Source organism: Mercurialis annua, linkage group LG5 (genome assembly GCF_937616625.2).
Source record: "Mercurialis annua linkage group LG5, ddMerAnnu1.2, whole genome shotgun sequence".
In the NCBI taxonomy this organism is placed as follows: domain Eukaryota; kingdom Viridiplantae; phylum Streptophyta; class Magnoliopsida; order Malpighiales; family Euphorbiaceae; genus Mercurialis; species Mercurialis annua.
In genome coordinates this window covers 41,747,145-41,764,037 of record NC_065574.1, presented here as the reverse complement: position 1 = coordinate 41,764,037, position 16,893 = coordinate 41,747,145, and the positions used below count along the sequence as shown (strand labels likewise).

The 16,893-nt window shown below is 45.8% G+C and overlaps 50 non-coding genes across 50 annotated transcripts; all 50 read right to left on the bottom strand.

Annotated features, from left to right (window-relative positions):
- Nucleotides 1-71: 71 nt before the first annotated feature.
- Nucleotides 72-190, bottom strand: LOC126683656 (5S ribosomal RNA). Its single transcript, XR_007641872.1, has one exon. It is a non-coding gene; the product is annotated as a 5S ribosomal RNA (ribosomal RNA).
- A 225-nt stretch (nt 191-415) lies between these two features.
- LOC126684947 (5S ribosomal RNA) lies at nt 416-534 on the bottom strand. The gene has a single exon (XR_007643109.1). It is a non-coding gene; the product is annotated as a 5S ribosomal RNA (ribosomal RNA).
- A 218-nt stretch (nt 535-752) lies between these two features.
- Nucleotides 753-871, bottom strand: LOC126684364 (5S ribosomal RNA). The gene has a single exon (XR_007642545.1). It is a non-coding gene; the product is annotated as a 5S ribosomal RNA (ribosomal RNA).
- A 225-nt stretch (nt 872-1,096) lies between these two features.
- On the bottom strand, nt 1,097-1,215 carry LOC126684774 (5S ribosomal RNA). The gene has a single exon (XR_007642943.1). It is a non-coding gene; the product is annotated as a 5S ribosomal RNA (ribosomal RNA).
- A 218-nt stretch (nt 1,216-1,433) lies between these two features.
- On the bottom strand, nt 1,434-1,552 carry LOC126683655 (5S ribosomal RNA). The gene has a single exon (XR_007641871.1). It is a non-coding gene; the product is annotated as a 5S ribosomal RNA (ribosomal RNA).
- A 218-nt stretch (nt 1,553-1,770) lies between these two features.
- LOC126684773 (5S ribosomal RNA) lies at nt 1,771-1,889 on the bottom strand. Its single transcript, XR_007642942.1, has one exon. It is a non-coding gene; the product is annotated as a 5S ribosomal RNA (ribosomal RNA).
- Nucleotides 1,890-2,114: 225 nt separating this feature from the next.
- Nucleotides 2,115-2,233, bottom strand: LOC126684772 (5S ribosomal RNA). The gene has a single exon (XR_007642941.1). It is a non-coding gene; the product is annotated as a 5S ribosomal RNA (ribosomal RNA).
- Nucleotides 2,234-2,451: 218 nt separating this feature from the next.
- LOC126684784 (5S ribosomal RNA) lies at nt 2,452-2,570 on the bottom strand. The gene has a single exon (XR_007642953.1). It is a non-coding gene; the product is annotated as a 5S ribosomal RNA (ribosomal RNA).
- Nucleotides 2,571-2,788: 218 nt separating this feature from the next.
- Nucleotides 2,789-2,907, bottom strand: LOC126683654 (5S ribosomal RNA). Its single transcript, XR_007641870.1, has one exon. It is a non-coding gene; the product is annotated as a 5S ribosomal RNA (ribosomal RNA).
- A 225-nt stretch (nt 2,908-3,132) lies between these two features.
- LOC126684946 (5S ribosomal RNA) lies at nt 3,133-3,251 on the bottom strand. Its single transcript, XR_007643108.1, has one exon. It is a non-coding gene; the product is annotated as a 5S ribosomal RNA (ribosomal RNA).
- Nucleotides 3,252-3,469: 218 nt separating this feature from the next.
- On the bottom strand, nt 3,470-3,588 carry LOC126683653 (5S ribosomal RNA). The gene has a single exon (XR_007641869.1). It is a non-coding gene; the product is annotated as a 5S ribosomal RNA (ribosomal RNA).
- A 218-nt stretch (nt 3,589-3,806) lies between these two features.
- On the bottom strand, nt 3,807-3,925 carry LOC126684771 (5S ribosomal RNA). The gene has a single exon (XR_007642940.1). It is a non-coding gene; the product is annotated as a 5S ribosomal RNA (ribosomal RNA).
- A 225-nt stretch (nt 3,926-4,150) lies between these two features.
- LOC126684770 (5S ribosomal RNA) lies at nt 4,151-4,269 on the bottom strand. Its single transcript, XR_007642939.1, has one exon. It is a non-coding gene; the product is annotated as a 5S ribosomal RNA (ribosomal RNA).
- Nucleotides 4,270-4,487: 218 nt separating this feature from the next.
- Nucleotides 4,488-4,606, bottom strand: LOC126683652 (5S ribosomal RNA). Its single transcript, XR_007641868.1, has one exon. It is a non-coding gene; the product is annotated as a 5S ribosomal RNA (ribosomal RNA).
- Nucleotides 4,607-4,831: 225 nt separating this feature from the next.
- On the bottom strand, nt 4,832-4,950 carry LOC126684945 (5S ribosomal RNA). The gene has a single exon (XR_007643107.1). It is a non-coding gene; the product is annotated as a 5S ribosomal RNA (ribosomal RNA).
- Nucleotides 4,951-5,170: 220 nt separating this feature from the next.
- On the bottom strand, nt 5,171-5,289 carry LOC126684296 (5S ribosomal RNA). Its single transcript, XR_007642481.1, has one exon. It is a non-coding gene; the product is annotated as a 5S ribosomal RNA (ribosomal RNA).
- A 218-nt stretch (nt 5,290-5,507) lies between these two features.
- LOC126683651 (5S ribosomal RNA) lies at nt 5,508-5,626 on the bottom strand. The gene has a single exon (XR_007641867.1). It is a non-coding gene; the product is annotated as a 5S ribosomal RNA (ribosomal RNA).
- A 225-nt stretch (nt 5,627-5,851) lies between these two features.
- Nucleotides 5,852-5,970, bottom strand: LOC126684944 (5S ribosomal RNA). Its single transcript, XR_007643106.1, has one exon. It is a non-coding gene; the product is annotated as a 5S ribosomal RNA (ribosomal RNA).
- Nucleotides 5,971-6,188: 218 nt separating this feature from the next.
- LOC126684769 (5S ribosomal RNA) lies at nt 6,189-6,307 on the bottom strand. The gene has a single exon (XR_007642938.1). It is a non-coding gene; the product is annotated as a 5S ribosomal RNA (ribosomal RNA).
- Nucleotides 6,308-6,532: 225 nt separating this feature from the next.
- Nucleotides 6,533-6,651, bottom strand: LOC126684768 (5S ribosomal RNA). The gene has a single exon (XR_007642937.1). It is a non-coding gene; the product is annotated as a 5S ribosomal RNA (ribosomal RNA).
- Nucleotides 6,652-6,869: 218 nt separating this feature from the next.
- On the bottom strand, nt 6,870-6,988 carry LOC126683650 (5S ribosomal RNA). Its single transcript, XR_007641866.1, has one exon. It is a non-coding gene; the product is annotated as a 5S ribosomal RNA (ribosomal RNA).
- Nucleotides 6,989-7,213: 225 nt separating this feature from the next.
- Nucleotides 7,214-7,332, bottom strand: LOC126684942 (5S ribosomal RNA). The gene has a single exon (XR_007643105.1). It is a non-coding gene; the product is annotated as a 5S ribosomal RNA (ribosomal RNA).
- A 220-nt stretch (nt 7,333-7,552) lies between these two features.
- LOC126684294 (5S ribosomal RNA) lies at nt 7,553-7,671 on the bottom strand. Its single transcript, XR_007642480.1, has one exon. It is a non-coding gene; the product is annotated as a 5S ribosomal RNA (ribosomal RNA).
- A 218-nt stretch (nt 7,672-7,889) lies between these two features.
- LOC126683649 (5S ribosomal RNA) lies at nt 7,890-8,008 on the bottom strand. Its single transcript, XR_007641865.1, has one exon. It is a non-coding gene; the product is annotated as a 5S ribosomal RNA (ribosomal RNA).
- A 225-nt stretch (nt 8,009-8,233) lies between these two features.
- Nucleotides 8,234-8,352, bottom strand: LOC126684941 (5S ribosomal RNA). Its single transcript, XR_007643104.1, has one exon. It is a non-coding gene; the product is annotated as a 5S ribosomal RNA (ribosomal RNA).
- Nucleotides 8,353-8,570: 218 nt separating this feature from the next.
- LOC126684767 (5S ribosomal RNA) lies at nt 8,571-8,689 on the bottom strand. The gene has a single exon (XR_007642936.1). It is a non-coding gene; the product is annotated as a 5S ribosomal RNA (ribosomal RNA).
- A 225-nt stretch (nt 8,690-8,914) lies between these two features.
- LOC126684766 (5S ribosomal RNA) lies at nt 8,915-9,033 on the bottom strand. Its single transcript, XR_007642935.1, has one exon. It is a non-coding gene; the product is annotated as a 5S ribosomal RNA (ribosomal RNA).
- A 218-nt stretch (nt 9,034-9,251) lies between these two features.
- On the bottom strand, nt 9,252-9,370 carry LOC126683648 (5S ribosomal RNA). Its single transcript, XR_007641864.1, has one exon. It is a non-coding gene; the product is annotated as a 5S ribosomal RNA (ribosomal RNA).
- A 225-nt stretch (nt 9,371-9,595) lies between these two features.
- On the bottom strand, nt 9,596-9,714 carry LOC126684940 (5S ribosomal RNA). Its single transcript, XR_007643103.1, has one exon. It is a non-coding gene; the product is annotated as a 5S ribosomal RNA (ribosomal RNA).
- Nucleotides 9,715-9,934: 220 nt separating this feature from the next.
- Nucleotides 9,935-10,053, bottom strand: LOC126684293 (5S ribosomal RNA). Its single transcript, XR_007642479.1, has one exon. It is a non-coding gene; the product is annotated as a 5S ribosomal RNA (ribosomal RNA).
- A 218-nt stretch (nt 10,054-10,271) lies between these two features.
- On the bottom strand, nt 10,272-10,390 carry LOC126683647 (5S ribosomal RNA). The gene has a single exon (XR_007641863.1). It is a non-coding gene; the product is annotated as a 5S ribosomal RNA (ribosomal RNA).
- Nucleotides 10,391-10,615: 225 nt separating this feature from the next.
- Nucleotides 10,616-10,734, bottom strand: LOC126684939 (5S ribosomal RNA). Its single transcript, XR_007643102.1, has one exon. It is a non-coding gene; the product is annotated as a 5S ribosomal RNA (ribosomal RNA).
- A 218-nt stretch (nt 10,735-10,952) lies between these two features.
- LOC126684764 (5S ribosomal RNA) lies at nt 10,953-11,071 on the bottom strand. The gene has a single exon (XR_007642933.1). It is a non-coding gene; the product is annotated as a 5S ribosomal RNA (ribosomal RNA).
- Nucleotides 11,072-11,296: 225 nt separating this feature from the next.
- Nucleotides 11,297-11,415, bottom strand: LOC126684763 (5S ribosomal RNA). The gene has a single exon (XR_007642932.1). It is a non-coding gene; the product is annotated as a 5S ribosomal RNA (ribosomal RNA).
- Nucleotides 11,416-11,633: 218 nt separating this feature from the next.
- LOC126683645 (5S ribosomal RNA) lies at nt 11,634-11,752 on the bottom strand. Its single transcript, XR_007641861.1, has one exon. It is a non-coding gene; the product is annotated as a 5S ribosomal RNA (ribosomal RNA).
- Nucleotides 11,753-11,972: 220 nt separating this feature from the next.
- On the bottom strand, nt 11,973-12,091 carry LOC126683644 (5S ribosomal RNA). The gene has a single exon (XR_007641860.1). It is a non-coding gene; the product is annotated as a 5S ribosomal RNA (ribosomal RNA).
- A 218-nt stretch (nt 12,092-12,309) lies between these two features.
- Nucleotides 12,310-12,428, bottom strand: LOC126684292 (5S ribosomal RNA). Its single transcript, XR_007642478.1, has one exon. It is a non-coding gene; the product is annotated as a 5S ribosomal RNA (ribosomal RNA).
- A 225-nt stretch (nt 12,429-12,653) lies between these two features.
- On the bottom strand, nt 12,654-12,772 carry LOC126683643 (5S ribosomal RNA). Its single transcript, XR_007641859.1, has one exon. It is a non-coding gene; the product is annotated as a 5S ribosomal RNA (ribosomal RNA).
- Nucleotides 12,773-12,990: 218 nt separating this feature from the next.
- LOC126683642 (5S ribosomal RNA) lies at nt 12,991-13,109 on the bottom strand. Its single transcript, XR_007641858.1, has one exon. It is a non-coding gene; the product is annotated as a 5S ribosomal RNA (ribosomal RNA).
- A 218-nt stretch (nt 13,110-13,327) lies between these two features.
- LOC126684762 (5S ribosomal RNA) lies at nt 13,328-13,446 on the bottom strand. Its single transcript, XR_007642931.1, has one exon. It is a non-coding gene; the product is annotated as a 5S ribosomal RNA (ribosomal RNA).
- A 225-nt stretch (nt 13,447-13,671) lies between these two features.
- On the bottom strand, nt 13,672-13,790 carry LOC126683641 (5S ribosomal RNA). Its single transcript, XR_007641857.1, has one exon. It is a non-coding gene; the product is annotated as a 5S ribosomal RNA (ribosomal RNA).
- A 218-nt stretch (nt 13,791-14,008) lies between these two features.
- On the bottom strand, nt 14,009-14,127 carry LOC126683640 (5S ribosomal RNA). Its single transcript, XR_007641856.1, has one exon. It is a non-coding gene; the product is annotated as a 5S ribosomal RNA (ribosomal RNA).
- Nucleotides 14,128-14,345: 218 nt separating this feature from the next.
- LOC126683639 (5S ribosomal RNA) lies at nt 14,346-14,464 on the bottom strand. The gene has a single exon (XR_007641855.1). It is a non-coding gene; the product is annotated as a 5S ribosomal RNA (ribosomal RNA).
- Nucleotides 14,465-14,682: 218 nt separating this feature from the next.
- On the bottom strand, nt 14,683-14,801 carry LOC126684517 (5S ribosomal RNA). Its single transcript, XR_007642692.1, has one exon. It is a non-coding gene; the product is annotated as a 5S ribosomal RNA (ribosomal RNA).
- A 218-nt stretch (nt 14,802-15,019) lies between these two features.
- On the bottom strand, nt 15,020-15,138 carry LOC126683638 (5S ribosomal RNA). The gene has a single exon (XR_007641854.1). It is a non-coding gene; the product is annotated as a 5S ribosomal RNA (ribosomal RNA).
- A 218-nt stretch (nt 15,139-15,356) lies between these two features.
- LOC126684852 (5S ribosomal RNA) lies at nt 15,357-15,475 on the bottom strand. Its single transcript, XR_007643019.1, has one exon. It is a non-coding gene; the product is annotated as a 5S ribosomal RNA (ribosomal RNA).
- Nucleotides 15,476-15,693: 218 nt separating this feature from the next.
- LOC126684761 (5S ribosomal RNA) lies at nt 15,694-15,812 on the bottom strand. Its single transcript, XR_007642930.1, has one exon. It is a non-coding gene; the product is annotated as a 5S ribosomal RNA (ribosomal RNA).
- A 218-nt stretch (nt 15,813-16,030) lies between these two features.
- On the bottom strand, nt 16,031-16,149 carry LOC126683637 (5S ribosomal RNA). Its single transcript, XR_007641853.1, has one exon. It is a non-coding gene; the product is annotated as a 5S ribosomal RNA (ribosomal RNA).
- Nucleotides 16,150-16,367: 218 nt separating this feature from the next.
- On the bottom strand, nt 16,368-16,486 carry LOC126684759 (5S ribosomal RNA). The gene has a single exon (XR_007642929.1). It is a non-coding gene; the product is annotated as a 5S ribosomal RNA (ribosomal RNA).
- A 218-nt stretch (nt 16,487-16,704) lies between these two features.
- On the bottom strand, nt 16,705-16,823 carry LOC126684758 (5S ribosomal RNA). The gene has a single exon (XR_007642928.1). It is a non-coding gene; the product is annotated as a 5S ribosomal RNA (ribosomal RNA).
- Between the last annotated feature and the right edge of the window lie 70 nt (nt 16,824-16,893).

Genomic DNA, 16,893 nt, shown 5'->3' with positions numbered 1-16,893 from the left:
GCTCGTTCTGTTTACGCGATAGGCGATAATAATTAAAAAAATGCAGGCGCGGACCGCAAAAATGCAAAAAAGGGGTGCAACACGAGGACTTCCCAGGAGGTCACCCATCCTAGTACTGCTCTCGCCCAAGCACGTTTAACTTCGGAGTTCTGATGGGATCCGGTGCATTAGTGCTGGTATGATCGCACCCGTCACACCTTGCACGATCATCGTATATATCTGCTGCCTTGCAACTCATTCAACCAAAATAAAAAATATCTTTAAAAGTACGTTTTGGTCCCTGAACTTTTTCATATTTCCCGTTTAGTCCCTGCATTGCAATTCACCGGTGCTCGTTACTCGTTACTCGTTCTGTTTACGCGATAGGCGATAATAATTAAAAAAATGCAGGCGCGGACCGCAAAAATGCAAAAAAGGGGTGCAACACGAGGACTTCCCAGGAGGTCACCCATCCTAGTACTGCTCTCGCCCAAGCACGTTTAACTTCGGAGTTCTGATGGGATCCGGTGCATTAGTGATGGTATGATCGCACCCGTCACACCTTGCACGATCATCGTATATATCTGCTGCCTTGCAACTCATTCAACCAAAATAAAAACTATCTTTAAAAGTACGTTTTGGTCCCTGAACTTTTTCATATTTCCCGTTTAGTCCCTGCATTGCAATTCACCGGTGCTCGTTACTCGTTCTGTTTACGCGATAGGCGATAATAATTAAAAAAATGCAGGCGCGGACCGCAAAAATGCCAAAAAGGGGTGCAACACGAGGACTTCCCAGGAGGTCACCCATCCTAGTACTGCTCTCGCCCAAGCACGTTTAACTTCGGAGTTCTGATGGGATCCGGTGCATTAGTGCAGGTATGATCGCACCCGTCACACCTTGCACGATCATCGTATATATCTGCTGCCTTGCAACTCATTCAACCAAAATAAAAACTATCTTTAAAAGTACGTTTTGGTCCCTGGACTTTTTCATATTTTCCGTTTAGTCCCTGCATTGCAATTCACCGGTGCTCGTTACTCGTTACTCGTTCTGTTTACGCGATAGGCGATAATAATTAAAAAAATGCAGGCGCGGACCGCAAAAATGCAAAAAAGGGGTGCAACACGAGGACTTCCCAGGAGGTCACCCATCCTAGTACTGCTCTCGCCCAAGCACGTTTATCTTCGGAGTTCTGATGGGATCCGGTGCATTAGTGCTGGTATGATCGCACCCGTCACACCTTGCACGATCATCGTATATATCTGCTGCCTTGCAACTCATTCAACCAAAATAAAAACTATCTTTAAAAGTACGTTTTGGTCCCTGAACTTTTTCATATTTCCCGTTTAGTCCCTGCATTGCAATTCACCGGTGCTCGTTACTCGTTCTGTTTACGCGATAGGCGATAATAATTAAAAAAATGCAGGCGCGGACCGCAAAAATGCAAAAAAGGGGTGCAACACGAGGACTTCCCAGGAGGTCACCCATCCTAGTACTGCTCTCGCCCAAGCACGTTTAACTTCGGAGTTCTGATGGGATCCGGTGCATTAGTGCTGGTATGATCGCACCCGTCACACCTTGCACGATCATCGTATATATCTGCTGCCTTGCAACTCATTCAACCAAAATAAAAACTATCTTTAAAAGTACGTTTTGGTCCCTGAACTTTTTCATATTTCCCGTTTAGTCCCTGCATTGCAATTCACCGGTGCTCGTTACTCGTTCTGTTTACGCGATAGGCGATAATAATTAAAAAAATGCAGGCGCGGACCGCAAAAATGCCAAAAAGGGGTGCAACACGAGGACTTCCCAGGAGGTCACCCATCCTAGTACTGCTCTCGCCCAAGCACGTTTATCTTCGGAGTTCTGATGGGATCCGGTGCATTAGTGCTGGTATGATCGCACCCGTCACACCTTGCACGATCATCGTATATATCTGCTGCCTTGCAACTCATTCAACCAAAATAAAAACTATCTTTAAAAGTACGTTTTGGTCCCTGGACTTTTTCATATTTTCCGTTTAGTCCCTGCATTGCAATTCACCGGTGCTCGTTACTCGTTACTCGTTCTGTTTACGCGATAGGCGATAATAATTAAAAAAATGCAGGCGCGGACCGCAAAAATGCAAAAAAGGGGTGCAACACGAGGACTTCCCAGGAGGTCACCCATCCTAGTACTGCTCTCGCCCAAGCACGTTTATCTTCGGAGTTCTGATGGGATCCGGTGCATTAGTGCTGGTATGATCGCACCCGTCACACCTTGCACGATCATCGTATATATCTGCTGCCTTGCAACTCATTCAACCAAAATAAAAACTATCTTTAAAAGTACGTTTTGGTCCCTGAACTTTTTCATATTTCCCGTTTAGTCCCTGCATTGCAATTCACCGGTGCTCGTTACTCGTTCTGTTTACGCGATAGGCGATAATAATTAAAAAAATGCAGGCGCGGACCGCAAAAATGCCAAAAAGGGGTGCAACACGAGGACTTCCTAGGAGGTCACCCATCCTAGTACTGCTCTCGCCCAAGCACGTTTAACTTCGGAGTTCTGATGGGATCCGGTGCATTAGTGCAGGTATGATCGCACCCGTCACACCTTGCACGATCATCGTATATATCTGCTGCCTTGCAACTCATTCAACCAAAATAAAAAATATCTTTAAAAGTACGTTTTGGTCCCTGAACTTTTTCATATTTCCCGTTTAGTCCCTGCATTGCAATTCACCGGTGCTCGTTACTCGTTCTGTTTACGCGATAGGCGATAATAATTAAAAAAATGCAGGCGCGGACCGCAAAAATGCCAAAAAGGGGTGCAACACGAGGACTTCCCAGGAGGTCACCCATCCTAGTACTGCTCTCGCCCAAGCACGTTTAACTTCGGAGTTCTGATGGGATCCGGTGCATTAGTGCTGGTATGATCGCACCCGTCACACCTTGCACGATCATCGTATATATCTGCTGCCTTGCAACTCATTCAACCAAAATAAAAAATATCTTTAAAAGTACGTTTTGGTCCCTGAACTTTTTCATATTTCCCGTTTAGTCCCTGCATTGCAATTCACCGGTGCTCGTTACTCGTTACTCGTTCTGTTTACGCGATAGGCGATAATAATTAAAAAAATGCAGGCGCGGACCGCAAAAATGCAAAAAAGGGGTGCAACACGAGGACTTCCCAGGAGGTCACCCATCCTAGTACTGCTCTCGCCCAAGCACGTTTAACTTCGGAGTTCTGATGGGATCCGGTGCATTAGTGATGGTATGATCGCACCCGTCACACCTTGCACGATCATCGTATATATCTGCTGCCTTGCAACTCATTCAACCAAAATAAAAACTATCTTTAAAAGTACGTTTTGGTCCCTGAACTTTTTCATATTTCCCGTTTAGTCCCTGCATTGCAATTCACCGGTGCTCGTTACTCGTTCTGTTTACGCGATAGGCGATAATAATTAAAAAAATGCAGGCGCGGACCGCAAAAATGCAAAAAAGGGGTGCAACACGAGGACTTCCCAGGAGGTCACCCATCCTAGTACTGCTCTCGCCCAAGCACGTTTAACTTCGGAGTTCTGATGGGATCCGGTGCATTAGTGCTGGTATGATCGCACCCGTCACACCTTGCACGATCATCGTATATATCTGCTGCCTTACAACTCATTCAACCAAAATAAAAACTATCTTTAAAAGTACGTTTTGGTCCCTGAACTTTTTCATATTTCCCGTTTAGTCCCTGCATTGCAATTCACCGGTGCTCGTTACTCGTTCTGTTTACGCGATAGGCGATAATAATTAAAAAAATGCAGGCGCGGACCGCAAAAATGCCAAAAAGGGGTGCAACACGAGGACTTCCCAGGAGGTCACCCATCCTAGTACTGCTCTCGCCCAAGCACGTTTATCTTCGGAGTTCTGATGGGATCCGGTGCATTAGTGCTGGTATGATCGCACCCGTCACACCTTGCACGATCATCGTATATATCTGCTGCCTTGCAACTCATTCAACCAAAATAAAAACTATCTTTAAAAGTACGTTTTGGTCCCTGGACTTTTTCATATTTTCCGTTTAGTCCCTGCATTGCAATTCACCGGTGCTCGTTACTCGTTACTCGTTCTGTTTACGCGATAGGCGATAATAATTAAAAAAATGCAGGCGCGGACCGCAAAAATGCAAAAAAGGGGTGCAACACGAGGACTTCCCAGGAGGTCACCCATCCTAGTACTGCTCTCGCCCAAGCACGTTTATCTTCGGAGTTCTGATGGGATCCGGTGCATTAGTGCTGGTATGATCGCACCCGTCACACCTTGCACGATCATCGTATATATCTGCTGCCTTGCAACTCATTCAACCAAAATAAAAACTATCTTTAAAAGTACGTTTTGGTCCCTGAACTTTTTCATATTTCCCGTTTAGTCCCTGCATTGCAATTCACCGGTGCTCGTTACTCGTTCTGTTTACGCGATAGGCGATAATAATTAAAAAAATGCAGGCGCGGACCGCAAAAATGCAAAAAAGGGGTGCAACACGAGGACTTCCCAGGAGGTCACCCATCCTAGTACTGCTCTCGCCCAAGCACGTTTAACTTCGGAGTTCTGATGGGATCCGGTGCATTAGTGCTGGTATGATCGCACCCGTCACACCTTGCACGATCATCGTATATATCTGCTGCCTTGCAACTCATTCAACCAAAATAAAAACTATCTTTAAAAGTACGTTTTGGTCCCTGAACTTTTTCATATTTCCCGTTTAGTCCCTGCATTGCAATTCACCGGTGCTCGTTACTCGTTACTCGTTCTGTTTACGCGATAGGCGATAATAATTAAAAAAATGCAGGCGCGGACCGCAAAAATGCAAAAAAGGGGTGCAACACGAGGACTTCCCAGGAGGTCACCCATCCTAGTACTGCTCTCGCCCAAGCACGTTTAACTTCGGAGTTCTGATGGGATCCGGTGCATTAGTGATGGTATGATCGCACCCGTCACACCTTGCACGATCATCGTATATATCTGCTGCCTTGCAACTCATTCAACCAAAATAAAAACTATCTTTAAAAGTACGTCTTGGTCCCTGAACTTTTTCATATTTCCCGTTTAGTCCCTGCATTGCAATTCACCGGTGCTCGTTGCTCGTTACTCGTTTACGCGATAGGCGATAATAATTAAAAAAATGCAGGCGCGGACCGCAAAAATGCCAAAAAGGGGTGCAACACGAGGACTTCCCAGGAGGTCACCCATCCTAGTACTGCTCTCGCCCAAGCACGTTTAACTTCGGAGTTCTGATGGGATCCGGTGCATTAGTGCCGGTATGATCGCACCCGTCACACCTTGCACGATCATCGTATATATCTGCTGCCTTGCAACTCATTCAACCAAAATAAAAACTATCTTTAAAAGTACGTCTTGGTCCCTGAACTTTTTCATATTTCCCGTTTAGTCCCTGCATTGCAATTCACCGGTGCTCGTTGCTCGTTCTGTTTACGCGATAGGCGATAATAATTAAAAAAATGCAGGCGCGGACCGCAAAAATGCAAAAAAGGGGTGCAACACGAGGACTTCCCAGGAGGTCACCCATCCTAGTACTGCTCTCGCCCAAGCACGTTTAACTTCGGAGTTCTGATGGGATCCGGTGCATTAGTGCTGGTATGATCGCACCCGTCACACCTTGCACGATCATCGTATATATCTGCTGCCTTGCAACTCATTCAACCAAAATAAAAAATATCTTTAAAAGTACGTTTTGGTCCCTGAACTTTTTCATATTTCCCGTTTAGTCCCTGCATTGCAATTCACCGGTGCTCGTTACTCGTTACTCGTTCTGTTTACGCGATAGGCGATAATAATTAAAAAAATGCAGGCGCGGACCGCAAAAATGCAAAAAAGGGGTGCAACACGAGGACTTCCCAGGAGGTCACCCATCCTAGTACTGCTCTCGCCCAAGCACGTTTAACTTCGGAGTTCTGATGGGATCCGGTGCATTAGTGATGGTATGATCGCACCCGTCACACCTTGCACGATCATCGTATATATCTGCTGCCTTGCAACTCATTCAACCAAAATAAAAACTATCTTTAAAAGTACGTTTTGGTCCCTGAACTTTTTCATATTTCCCGTTTAGTCCCTGCATTGCAATTCACCGGTGCTCGTTACTCGTTCTGTTTACGCGATAGGCGATAATAATTAAAAAAATGCAGGCGCGGACCGCAAAAATGCCAAAAAGGGGTGCAACACGAGGACTTCCCAGGAGGTCACCCATCCTAGTACTGCTCTCGCCCAAGCACGTTTATCTTCGGAGTTCTGATGGGATCCGGTGCATTAGTGCTGGTATGATCGCACCCGTCACACCTTGCACGATCATCGTATATATCTGCTGCCTTGCAACTCATTCAACCAAAATAAAAACTATCTTTAAAAGTACGTTTTGGTCCCTGGACTTTTTCATATTTTCCGTTTAGTCCCTGCATTGCAATTCACCGGTGCTCGTTACTCGTTACTCGTTCTGTTTACGCGATAGGCGATAATAATTAAAAAAATGCAGGCGCGGACCGCAAAAATGCAAAAAAGGGGTGCAACACGAGGACTTCCCAGGAGGTCACCCATCCTAGTACTGCTCTCGCCCAAGCACGTTTATCTTCGGAGTTCTGATGGGATCCGGTGCATTAGTGCTGGTATGATCGCACCCGTCACACCTTGCACGATCATCGTATATATCTGCTGCCTTGCAACTCATTCAACCAAAATAAAAACTATCTTTAAAAGTACGTTTTGGTCCCTGAACTTTTTCATATTTCCCGTTTAGTCCCTGCATTGCAATTCACCGGTGCTCGTTACTCGTTCTGTTTACGCGATAGGCGATAATAATTAAAAAAATGCAGGCGCGGACCGCAAAAATGCAAAAAAGGGGTGCAACACGAGGACTTCCCAGGAGGTCACCCATCCTAGTACTGCTCTCGCCCAAGCACGTTTAACTTCGGAGTTCTGATGGGATCCGGTGCATTAGTGCTGGTATGATCGCACCCGTCACACCTTGCACGATCATCGTATATATCTGCTGCCTTGCAACTCATTCAACCAAAATAAAAACTATCTTTAAAAGTACGTTTTGGTCCCTGAACTTTTTCATATTTCCCGTTTAGTCCCTGCATTGCAATTCACCGGTGCTCGTTACTCGTTACTCGTTCTGTTTACGCGATAGGCGATAATAATTAAAAAAATGCAGGCGCGGACCGCAAAAATGCAAAAAAGGGGTGCAACACGAGGACTTCCCAGGAGGTCACCCATCCTAGTACTGCTCTCGCCCAAGCACGTTTAACTTCGGAGTTCTGATGGGATCCGGTGCATTAGTGATGGTATGATCGCACCCGTCACACCTTGCACGATCATCGTATATATCTGCTGCCTTGCAACTCATTCAACCAAAATAAAAACTATCTTTAAAAGTACGTCTTGGTCCCTGAACTTTTTCATATTTCCCGTTTAGTCCCTGCATTGCAATTCACCGGTGCTCGTTGCTCGTTACTCGTTTACGCGATAGGCGATAATAATTAAAAAAATGCAGGCGCGGACCGCAAAAATGCCAAAAAGGGGTGCAACACGAGGACTTCCCAGGAGGTCACCCATCCTAGTACTGCTCTCGCCCAAGCACGTTTAACTTCGGAGTTCTGATGGGATCCGGTGCATTAGTGCCGGTATGATCGCACCCGTCACACCTTGCACGATCATCGTATATATCTGCTGCCTTGCAACTCATTCAACCAAAATAAAAACTATCTTTAAAAGTACGTCTTGGTCCCTGAACTTTTTCATATTTCCCGTTTAGTCCCTGCATTGCAATTCACCGGTGCTCGTTGCTCGTTCTGTTTACGCGATAGGCGATAATAATTAAAAAAATGCAGGCGCGGACCGCAAAAATGCAAAAAAGGGGTGCAACACGAGGACTTCCCAGGAGGTCACCCATCCTAGTACTGCTCTCGCCCAAGCACGTTTAACTTCGGAGTTCTGATGGGATCCGGTGCATTAGTGCTGGTATGATCGCACCCGTCACACCTTGCACGATCATCGTATATATCTGCTGCCTTGCAACTCATTCAACCAAAATAAAAAATATCTTTAAAAGTACGTTTTGGTCCCTGAACTTTTTCATATTTCCCGTTTAGTCCCTGCATTGCAATTCACCGGTGCTCGTTACTCGTTACTCGTTCTGTTTACGCGATAGGCGATAATAATTAAAAAAATGCAGGCGCGGACCGCAAAAATGCAAAAAAGGGGTGCAACACGAGGACTTCCCAGGAGGTCACCCATCCTAGTACTGCTCTCGCCCAAGCACGTTTAACTTCGGAGTTCTGATGGGATCCGGTGCATTAGTGATGGTATGATCGCACCCGTCACACCTTGCACGATCATCGTATATATCTGCTGCCTTGCAACTCATTCAACCAAAATAAAAAATATCTTTAAAAGTACGTTTTGGTCCCAGAACTTTTTCATATTTCCCGTTTAGTCCCTGCATTGCAATTCACCGGTGCTCGTTACTCGTTCTGTTTACGCGATAGGCGATAATAATTAAAAAAATGCAGGCGCGGACCGCAAAAATGCCAAAAAGGGGTGCAACACGAGGACTTCCCAGGAGGTCACCCATCCTAGTACTGCTCTCGCCCAAGCACGTTTATCTTCGGAGTTCTGATGGGATCCGGTGCATTAGTGCTGGTATGATCGCACCCGTCACACCTTGCACGATCATCGTATATATCTGCTGCCTTGCAACTCATTCAACCAAAATAAAAACTATCTTTAAAAGTACGTTTTGGTCCCTGGACTTTTTCATATTTTCCGTTTAGTCCCTGCATTGCAATTCACCGGTGCTCGTTACTCGTTACTCGTTCTGTTTACGCGATAGGCGATAATAATTAAAAAAATGCAGGCGCGGACCGCAAAAATGCAAAAAAGGGGTGCAACACGAGGACTTCCCAGGAGGTCACCCATCCTAGTACTGCTCTCGCCCAAGCACGTTTATCTTCGGAGTTCTGATGGGATCCGGTGCATTAGTGCTGGTATGATCGCACCCGTCACACCTTGCACGATCATCGTATATATCTGCTGCCTTGCAACTCATTCAACCAAAATAAAAACTATCTTTAAAAGTACGTTTTGGTCCCTGAACTTTTTCATATTTCCCGTTTAGTCCCTGCATTGCAATTCACCGGTGCTCGTTACTCGTTCTGTTTACGCGATAGGCGATAATAATTAAAAAAATGCAGGCGCGGACCGCAAAAATGCAAAAAAGGGGTGCAACACGAGGACTTCCCAGGAGGTCACCCATCCTAGTACTGCTCTCGCCCAAGCACGTTTAACTTCGGAGTTCTGATGGGATCCGGTGCATTAGTGCTGGTATGATCGCACCCGTCACACCTTGCACGATCATCGTATATATCTGCTGCCTTGCAACTCATTCAACCAAAATAAAAACTATCTTTAAAAGTACGTTTTGGTCCCTGAACTTTTTCATATTTCCCGTTTAGTCCCTGCATTGCAATTCACCGGTGCTCGTTACTCGTTACTCGTTCTGTTTACGCGATAGGCGATAATAATTAAAAAAATGCAGGCGCGGACCGCAAAAATGCAAAAAAGGGGTGCAACACGAGGACTTCCCAGGAGGTCACCCATCCTAGTACTGCTCTCGCCCAAGCACGTTTAACTTCGGAGTTCTGATGGGATCCGGTGCATTAGTGATGGTATGATCGCACCCGTCACACCTTGCACGATCATCGTATATATCTGCTGCCTTGCAACTCATTCAACCAAAATAAAAACTATCTTTAAAAGTACGTCTTGGTCCCTGAACTTTTTCATATTTCCCGTTTAGTCCCTGCATTGCAATTCACCGGTGCTCGTTGCTCGTTACTCGTTTACGCGATAGGCGATAATAATTAAAAAAATGCAGGCGCGGACCGCAAAAATGCCAAAAAGGGGTGCAACACGAGGACTTCCCAGGAGGTCACCCATCCTAGTACTGCTCTCGCCCAAGCACGTTTAACTTCGGAGTTCTGATGGGATCCGGTGCATTAGTGCCGGTATGATCGCACCCGTCACACCTTGCACGATCATCGTATATATCTGCTGCCTTGCAACTCATTCAACCAAAATAAAAACTATCTTTAAAAGTACGTCTTGGTCCCTGAACTTTTTCATATTTCCCGTTTAGTCCCTGCATTGCAATTCACCGGTGCTCGTTGCTCGTTCTGTTTACGCGATAGGCGATAATAATTAAAAAAATGCAGGCGCGGACCGCAAAAATGCAAAAAAGGGGTGCAACACGAGGACTTCCCAGGAGGTCACCCATCCTAGTACTGCTCTCGCCCAAGCACGTTTAACTTCGGAGTTCTGATGGGATCCGGTGCATTAGTGCTGGTATGATCGCACCCGTCACACCTTGCACGATCATCGTATATATCTGCTGCCTTGCAACTCATTCAACCAAAATAAAAAATATCTTTAAAAGTACGTTTTGGTCCCTGAACTTTTTCATATTTCCCGTTTAGTCCCTGCATTGCAATTCACCGGTGCTCGTTACTCGTTACTCGTTCTGTTTACGCGATAGGAGATAATAATTAAAAAAATGCAGGCGCGGACCGCAAAAATGCAAAAAAGGGGTGCAACACGAGGACTTCCCAGGAGGTCACCCATCCTAGTACTGCTCTCGCCCAAGCACGTTTAACTTCGGAGTTCTGATGGGATCCGGTGCATTAGTGATGGTATGATCGCACCCGTCACACCTTGCACGATCATCGTATATATCTGCTGCCTTGCAACTCATTCAACCAAAATAAAAACTATCTTTAAAAGTACGTTTTGGTCCCTGAACTTTTTCATATTTCCCGTTTAGTCCCTGCATTGCAATTCACCGGTGCTCGTTACTCGTTCTGTTTACGCGATAGGCGATAATAATTAAAAAAATGCAGGCGCGGACCGCAAAAATGCCAAAAAGGGGTGCAACACGAGGACTTCCCAGGAGGTCACCCATCCTAGTACTGCTCTCGCCCAAGCACGTTTATCTTCGGAGTTCTGATGGGATCCGGTGCATTAGTGCTGGTATGATCGCACCCGTCACACCTTGCACGATCATCGTATATATCTGCTGCCTTGCAACTCATTCAACCAAAATAAAAACTATCTTTAAAAGTACGTTTTGGTCCCTGGACTTTTTCATATTTTCCGTTTAGTCCCTGCATTGCAATTCACCGGTGCTCGTTACTCGTTACTCGTTCTGTTTACGCGATAGGCGATAATAATTAAAAAAATGCAGGCGCGGACCGCAAAAATGCAAAAAAGGGGTGCAACACGAGGACTTCCCAGGAGGTCACCCATCCTAGTACTGCTCTCGCCCAAGCACGTTTATCTTCGGAGTTCTGATGGGATCCGGTGCATTAGTGCTGGTATGATCGCACCCGTCACACCTTGCACGATCATCGTATATATCTGCTGCCTTGCAACTCATTCAACCAAAATAAAAACTATCTTTAAAAGTACGTTTTGGTCCCTGAACTTTTTCATATTTCCCGTTTAGTCCCTGCATTGCAATTCACCGGTGCTCGTTACTCGTTCTGTTTACGCGATAGGCGATAATAATTAAAAAAATGCAGGCGCGGACCGCAAAAATGCAAAAAAGGGGTGCAACACGAGGACTTCCCAGGAGGTCACCCATCCTAGTACTGCTCTCGCCCAAGCACGTTTAACTTCGGAGTTCTGATGGGATCCGGTGCATTAGTGCTGGTATGATCGCACCCGTCACACCTTGCACGATCATCGTATATATCTGCTGCCTTGCAACTCATTCAACCAAAATAAAAACTATCTTTAAAAGTACGTTTTGGTCCCTGAACTTTTTCATATTTCCCGTTTAGTCCCTGCATTGCAATTCACCGGTGCTCGTTGCTCGTTACTCGTTTACGCGATAGGCGATAATAATTAAAAAAATGCAGGCGCGGACCGCAAAAATGCCAAAAAGGGGTGCAACACGAGGACTTCCCAGGAGGTCACCCATCCTAGTACTGCTCTCGCCCAAGCACGTTTAACTTCGGAGTTCTGATGGGATCCGGTGCATTAGTGCTGGTATGATCGCACCCGTCACACCTTACACGATCATCGTATATATCTGCTGCCTTGCAACTCATTCAACCAAAATAAAAACTATCTTTAAAAGTACGTTTTGGTCCCTGAACTTTTTCATATTTCCCGTTTAGTCCCTGCATTGCAATTCACCGGTGCTCGTTGCTCGTTCTGTTTACGCGATAGGCGATAATAATTAAAAAAATGCAGGCGCGGACCGCAAAAATGCCAAAAAGGGGTGCAACACGAGGACTTCCCAGGAGGTCACCCATCCTAGTACTGCTCTCGCCCAAGCACGTTTAACTTCGGAGTTCTGATGGGATCCGGTGCATTAGTGCCGGTATGATCGCACCCGTCACACCTTGCACGATCATCGTATATATCTGCTGCCTTGCAACTCATTCAACCAAAATAAAAACTATCTTTAAAAGTACGTTTTGGTCCCTGGACTTTTTCATATTTCCCGTTTAGTCCCTGCATTGCAATTCACCGGTGCTCGTTACTCGTTACTCGTTCTGTTTACGCGATAGGCGATAATAATTAAAAAAATGCAGGCGCGGACCGCAAAAATGCAAAAAAGGGGTGCAACACGAGGACTTCCCAGGAGGTCACCCATCCTAGTACTGCTCTCGCCCAAGCACGTTTAACTTCGGAGTTCTGATGGGATCCGGTGCATTAGTGCTGGTATGATCGCACCCGTCACACCTTGCACGATCATCGTATATATCTGCTGCCTTGCAACTCATTCAACCAAAATAAAAACTATCTTTAAAAGTACGTTTTGGTCCCTGAACTTTTTCATATTTCCCGTTTAGTCCCTGCATTGCAATTCACCGGTGCTCGTTACTCGTTCTGTTTACGCGATAGGCGATAATAATTAAAAAAATGCAGGCGCGGACCGCAAAAATGCAAAAAAGGGGTGCAACACGAGGACTTCCCAGGAGGTCACCCATCCTAGTACTGCTCTCGCCCAAGCACGTTTAACTTCGGAGTTCTGATGGGATCCGGTGCATTAGTGCTGGTATGATCGCACCCGTCACACCTTGCACGATCATCGTATATATCTGCTGCCTTGCAACTCATTCAACCAAAATAAAAACTATCTTTAAAAGTACGTTTTGGTCCCTGAACTTTTTCATATTTCCCGTTTAGTCCCTGCATTGCAATTCACCGGTGCTCGTTACTCGTTCTGTTTACGCGATAGGCGATAATAATTAAAAAAATGCAGGCGCGGACCGCAAAAATGCCAAAAAGGGGTGCAACACGAGGACTTCCCAGGAGGTCACCCATCCTAGTACTGCTCTCGCCCAAGCACGTTTATCTTCGGAGTTCTGATGGGATCCGGTGCATTAGTGCTGGTATGATCGCACCCGTCACACCTTGCACGATCATCGTATATATCTGCTGCCTTGCAACTCATTCAACCAAAATAAAAACTATCTTTAAAAGTACGTTTTGGTCCCTGGACTTTTTCATATTTTCCGTTTAGTCCCTGCATTGCAATTCACCGGTGCTCGTTACTCGTTACTCGTTCTGTTTACGCGATAGGCGATAATAATTAAAAAAATGCAGGCGCGGACCGCAAAAATGCAAAAAAGGGGTGCAACACGAGGACTTCCCAGGAGGTCACCCATCCTAGTACTGCTCTCGCCCAAGCACGTTTAACTTCGGAGTTCTGATGGGATCCGGTGCATTAGTGCTGGTATGATCGCACCCGTCACACCTTGCACGATCATCGTATATATCTGCTGCCTTGCAACTCATTCAACCAAAATAAAAACTATCTTTAAAAGTACGTTTTGGTCCCTGAACTTTTTCATATTTCCCGTTTAGTCCCTGCATTGCAATTCACCGGTGCTCGTTACTCGTTCTGTTTACGCGAGAGGCGATAATAATTAAAAAAATGCAGGCGCGGACCGCAAAAATGCAAAAAAGGGGTGCAACACGAGGACTTCCCAGGAGGTCACCCATCCTAGTACTGCTCTCGCCCAAGCACGTTTAACTTCGGAGTTCTGATGGGATCCGGTGCATTAGTGCTGGTATGATCGCACCCGTCACACCTTGCACGATCATCGTATATATCTGCTGCCTTGCAACTCATTCAACCAAAATAAAAACTATCTTTAAAAGTACGTTTTGGTCCCTGAACTTTTTCATATTTCCCGTTTAGTCCCTGCATTGCAATTCACCGGTGCTCGTTACTCGTTCTGTTTACGCGAGAGGCGATAATAATTAAAAAAATGCAGGCGCGGACCGCAAAAATGCAAAAAAGGGGTGCAACACGAGGACTTCCCAGGAGGTCACCCATCCTAGTACTGCTCTCGCCCAAGCACGTTTAACTTCGGAGTTCTGATGGGATCCGGTGCATTAGTGCTGGTATGATCGCACCCGTCACACCTTGCACGATCATCGTATATATCTGCTGCCTTGCAACTCATTCAACCAAAATAAAAACTATCTTTAAAAGTACGTTTTGGTCCCTGAACTTTTTCATATTTCCCGTTTAGTCCCTGCATTGCAATTCACCGGTGCTCGTTACTCGTTCTGTTTACGCGATAGGCGATAATAATTAAAAAAATGCAGGCGCGGACCGCAAAAATGCAAAAAAGGGGTGCAACACGAGGACTTCCCAGGAGGTCACCCATCCTAGTACTGCTCTCGCCCAAGCACGTTTAACTTCGGAGTTCTGATGGGATCCGGTGCATTAGTGCTGGTATGATCGCACACGTCACACCTTGCACGATCATCGTATATATCTGCTGCCTTGCAACTCATTCAACCAAAATAAAAACTATCTTTAAAAGTACGTTTTGGTCCCTGAACTTTTTCATATTTCCCGTTTAGTCCCTGCATTGCAATTCACCGGTGCTCGTTACTCGTTCTGTTTACGCGATAGGCGATAATAATTAAAAAAATGCAGGCGCGGACCGCAAAAATGCAAAAAAGGGGTGCAACACGAGGACTTCCCAGGAGGTCACCCATCCTAGTACTGCTCTCGCCCAAGCACGTTTAACTTCGGAGTTCTGATGGGATCCGGTGCATTAGTGCTGGTATGATCGCACCCGTCACACCTTGCACGATCATCGTATATATCTGCTGCCTTGCAACTCATTCAACCAAAATAAAAACTATCTTTAAAAGTACGTTTTGGTCCCTGAACTTTTTCATATTTCCCGTTTAGTCCCTGCATTGCAATTCACCGGTGCTCGTTACTCGTTCTGTTTACGCGATAGGCGATAATAATTAAAAAAATGCAGGCGCGGACCGCAAAAATGCCAAAAAGGGGTGCAACACGAGGACTTTCCAGGAGGTCACCCATCCTAGTACTGCTCTCGCCCAAGCACGTTTAACTTCGGAGTTCTGATGGGATCCGGTGCATTAGTGCTGGTATGATCGCACCCGTCACACCTTGCACGATCATCGTATATATCTGCTGCCTTGCAACTCATTCAACCAAAATAAAAACTATCTTTAAAAGTACGTTTTGGTCCCTGGACTTTTTCATATTTTCCGTTTAGTCCCTGCATTGCAATTCACCGGTGCTCGTTACTCGTTCTGTTTACGCGATAGGCGATAATAATTAAAAAAATGCAGGCGCGGACCGCAAAAATGCAAAAAAGGGGTGCAACACGAGGACTTCCCAGGAGGTCACCCATCCTAGTACTGCTCTCGCCCAAGCACGTTTATCTTCGGAGTTCTGATGGGATCCGGTGCATTAGTGCTGGTATGATCGCACCCGTCACACCTTGCACGATCATCGTATATATCTGCTGCCTTGCAACTCATTCAACCAAAATAAAAACTATCTTTAAAAGTACGTTTTGGTCCCTGAACTTTTTCATATTTCCCGTTTAGTCCCTGCATTGCAATTCACCGGTGCTCGTTACTCGTTCTGTTTACGCGATAGGCGATAATAATTAAAAAAATGCAGGCGCGGACCGCAAAAATGCCAAAAAGGGGTGCAACACGAGGACTTCCCAGGAGGTCACCCATCCTAGTACTGCTCTCGCCCAAGCACGTTTAACTTCGGAGTTCTGATGGGATCCGGTGCATTAGTGCTGGTATGATCGCACCCGTCACACCTTGCACGATCATCGTATATATCTGCTGCCTTGCAACTCATTCAACCAAAATAAAAACTATCTTTAAAAGTACGTTTTGGTCCCTGGACTTTTTCATATTTTCCGTTTAGTCCCTGCATTGCAATTCACCGGTGCTCGTTACTCGTTCTGTTTACGCGATAGGCGATAATAATTAAAAAAATGCAGGCGCGGACCGCAAAAATGCAAAAAAGGGGTGCAACACGAGGACTTCCCAGGAGGTCACCCATCCTAGTACTGCTCTCGCCCAAGCACGTTTATCTTCGGAGTTCTGATGGGATCCGGTGCATTAGTGCTGGTATGATCGCACCCGTCACACCTTGCACGATCATCGTATATATCTGCTGCCTTGCAACTCATTCAACCAAAATAAAAACTATCTTTAAAAGTACGTTTTGGTCCCTGAACTTTTTCATATTTCCCGTTTAGTCCCTGCATTGCAATTCACCGGTGCTCGTTACTCGTTCTGTTTACGCGATAGGCGATAATAATTAAAAAAATGCAGGCGCGGACCGCAAAAATGCAAAAAAGGGGTGCAACACGAGGACTTCCCAGGAGGTCACCCATCCTAGTACTGCTCTCGCCCAAGCACGTTTATCTTCGGAGTTCTGATGGGATCCGGTGCATTAGTGCTGGTATGATCGCACCCGTCACACCTTGCACGATCATCGTATATATCTGCTGCCTTGCAACTCATTCAACCAAAATAAAAACTATCT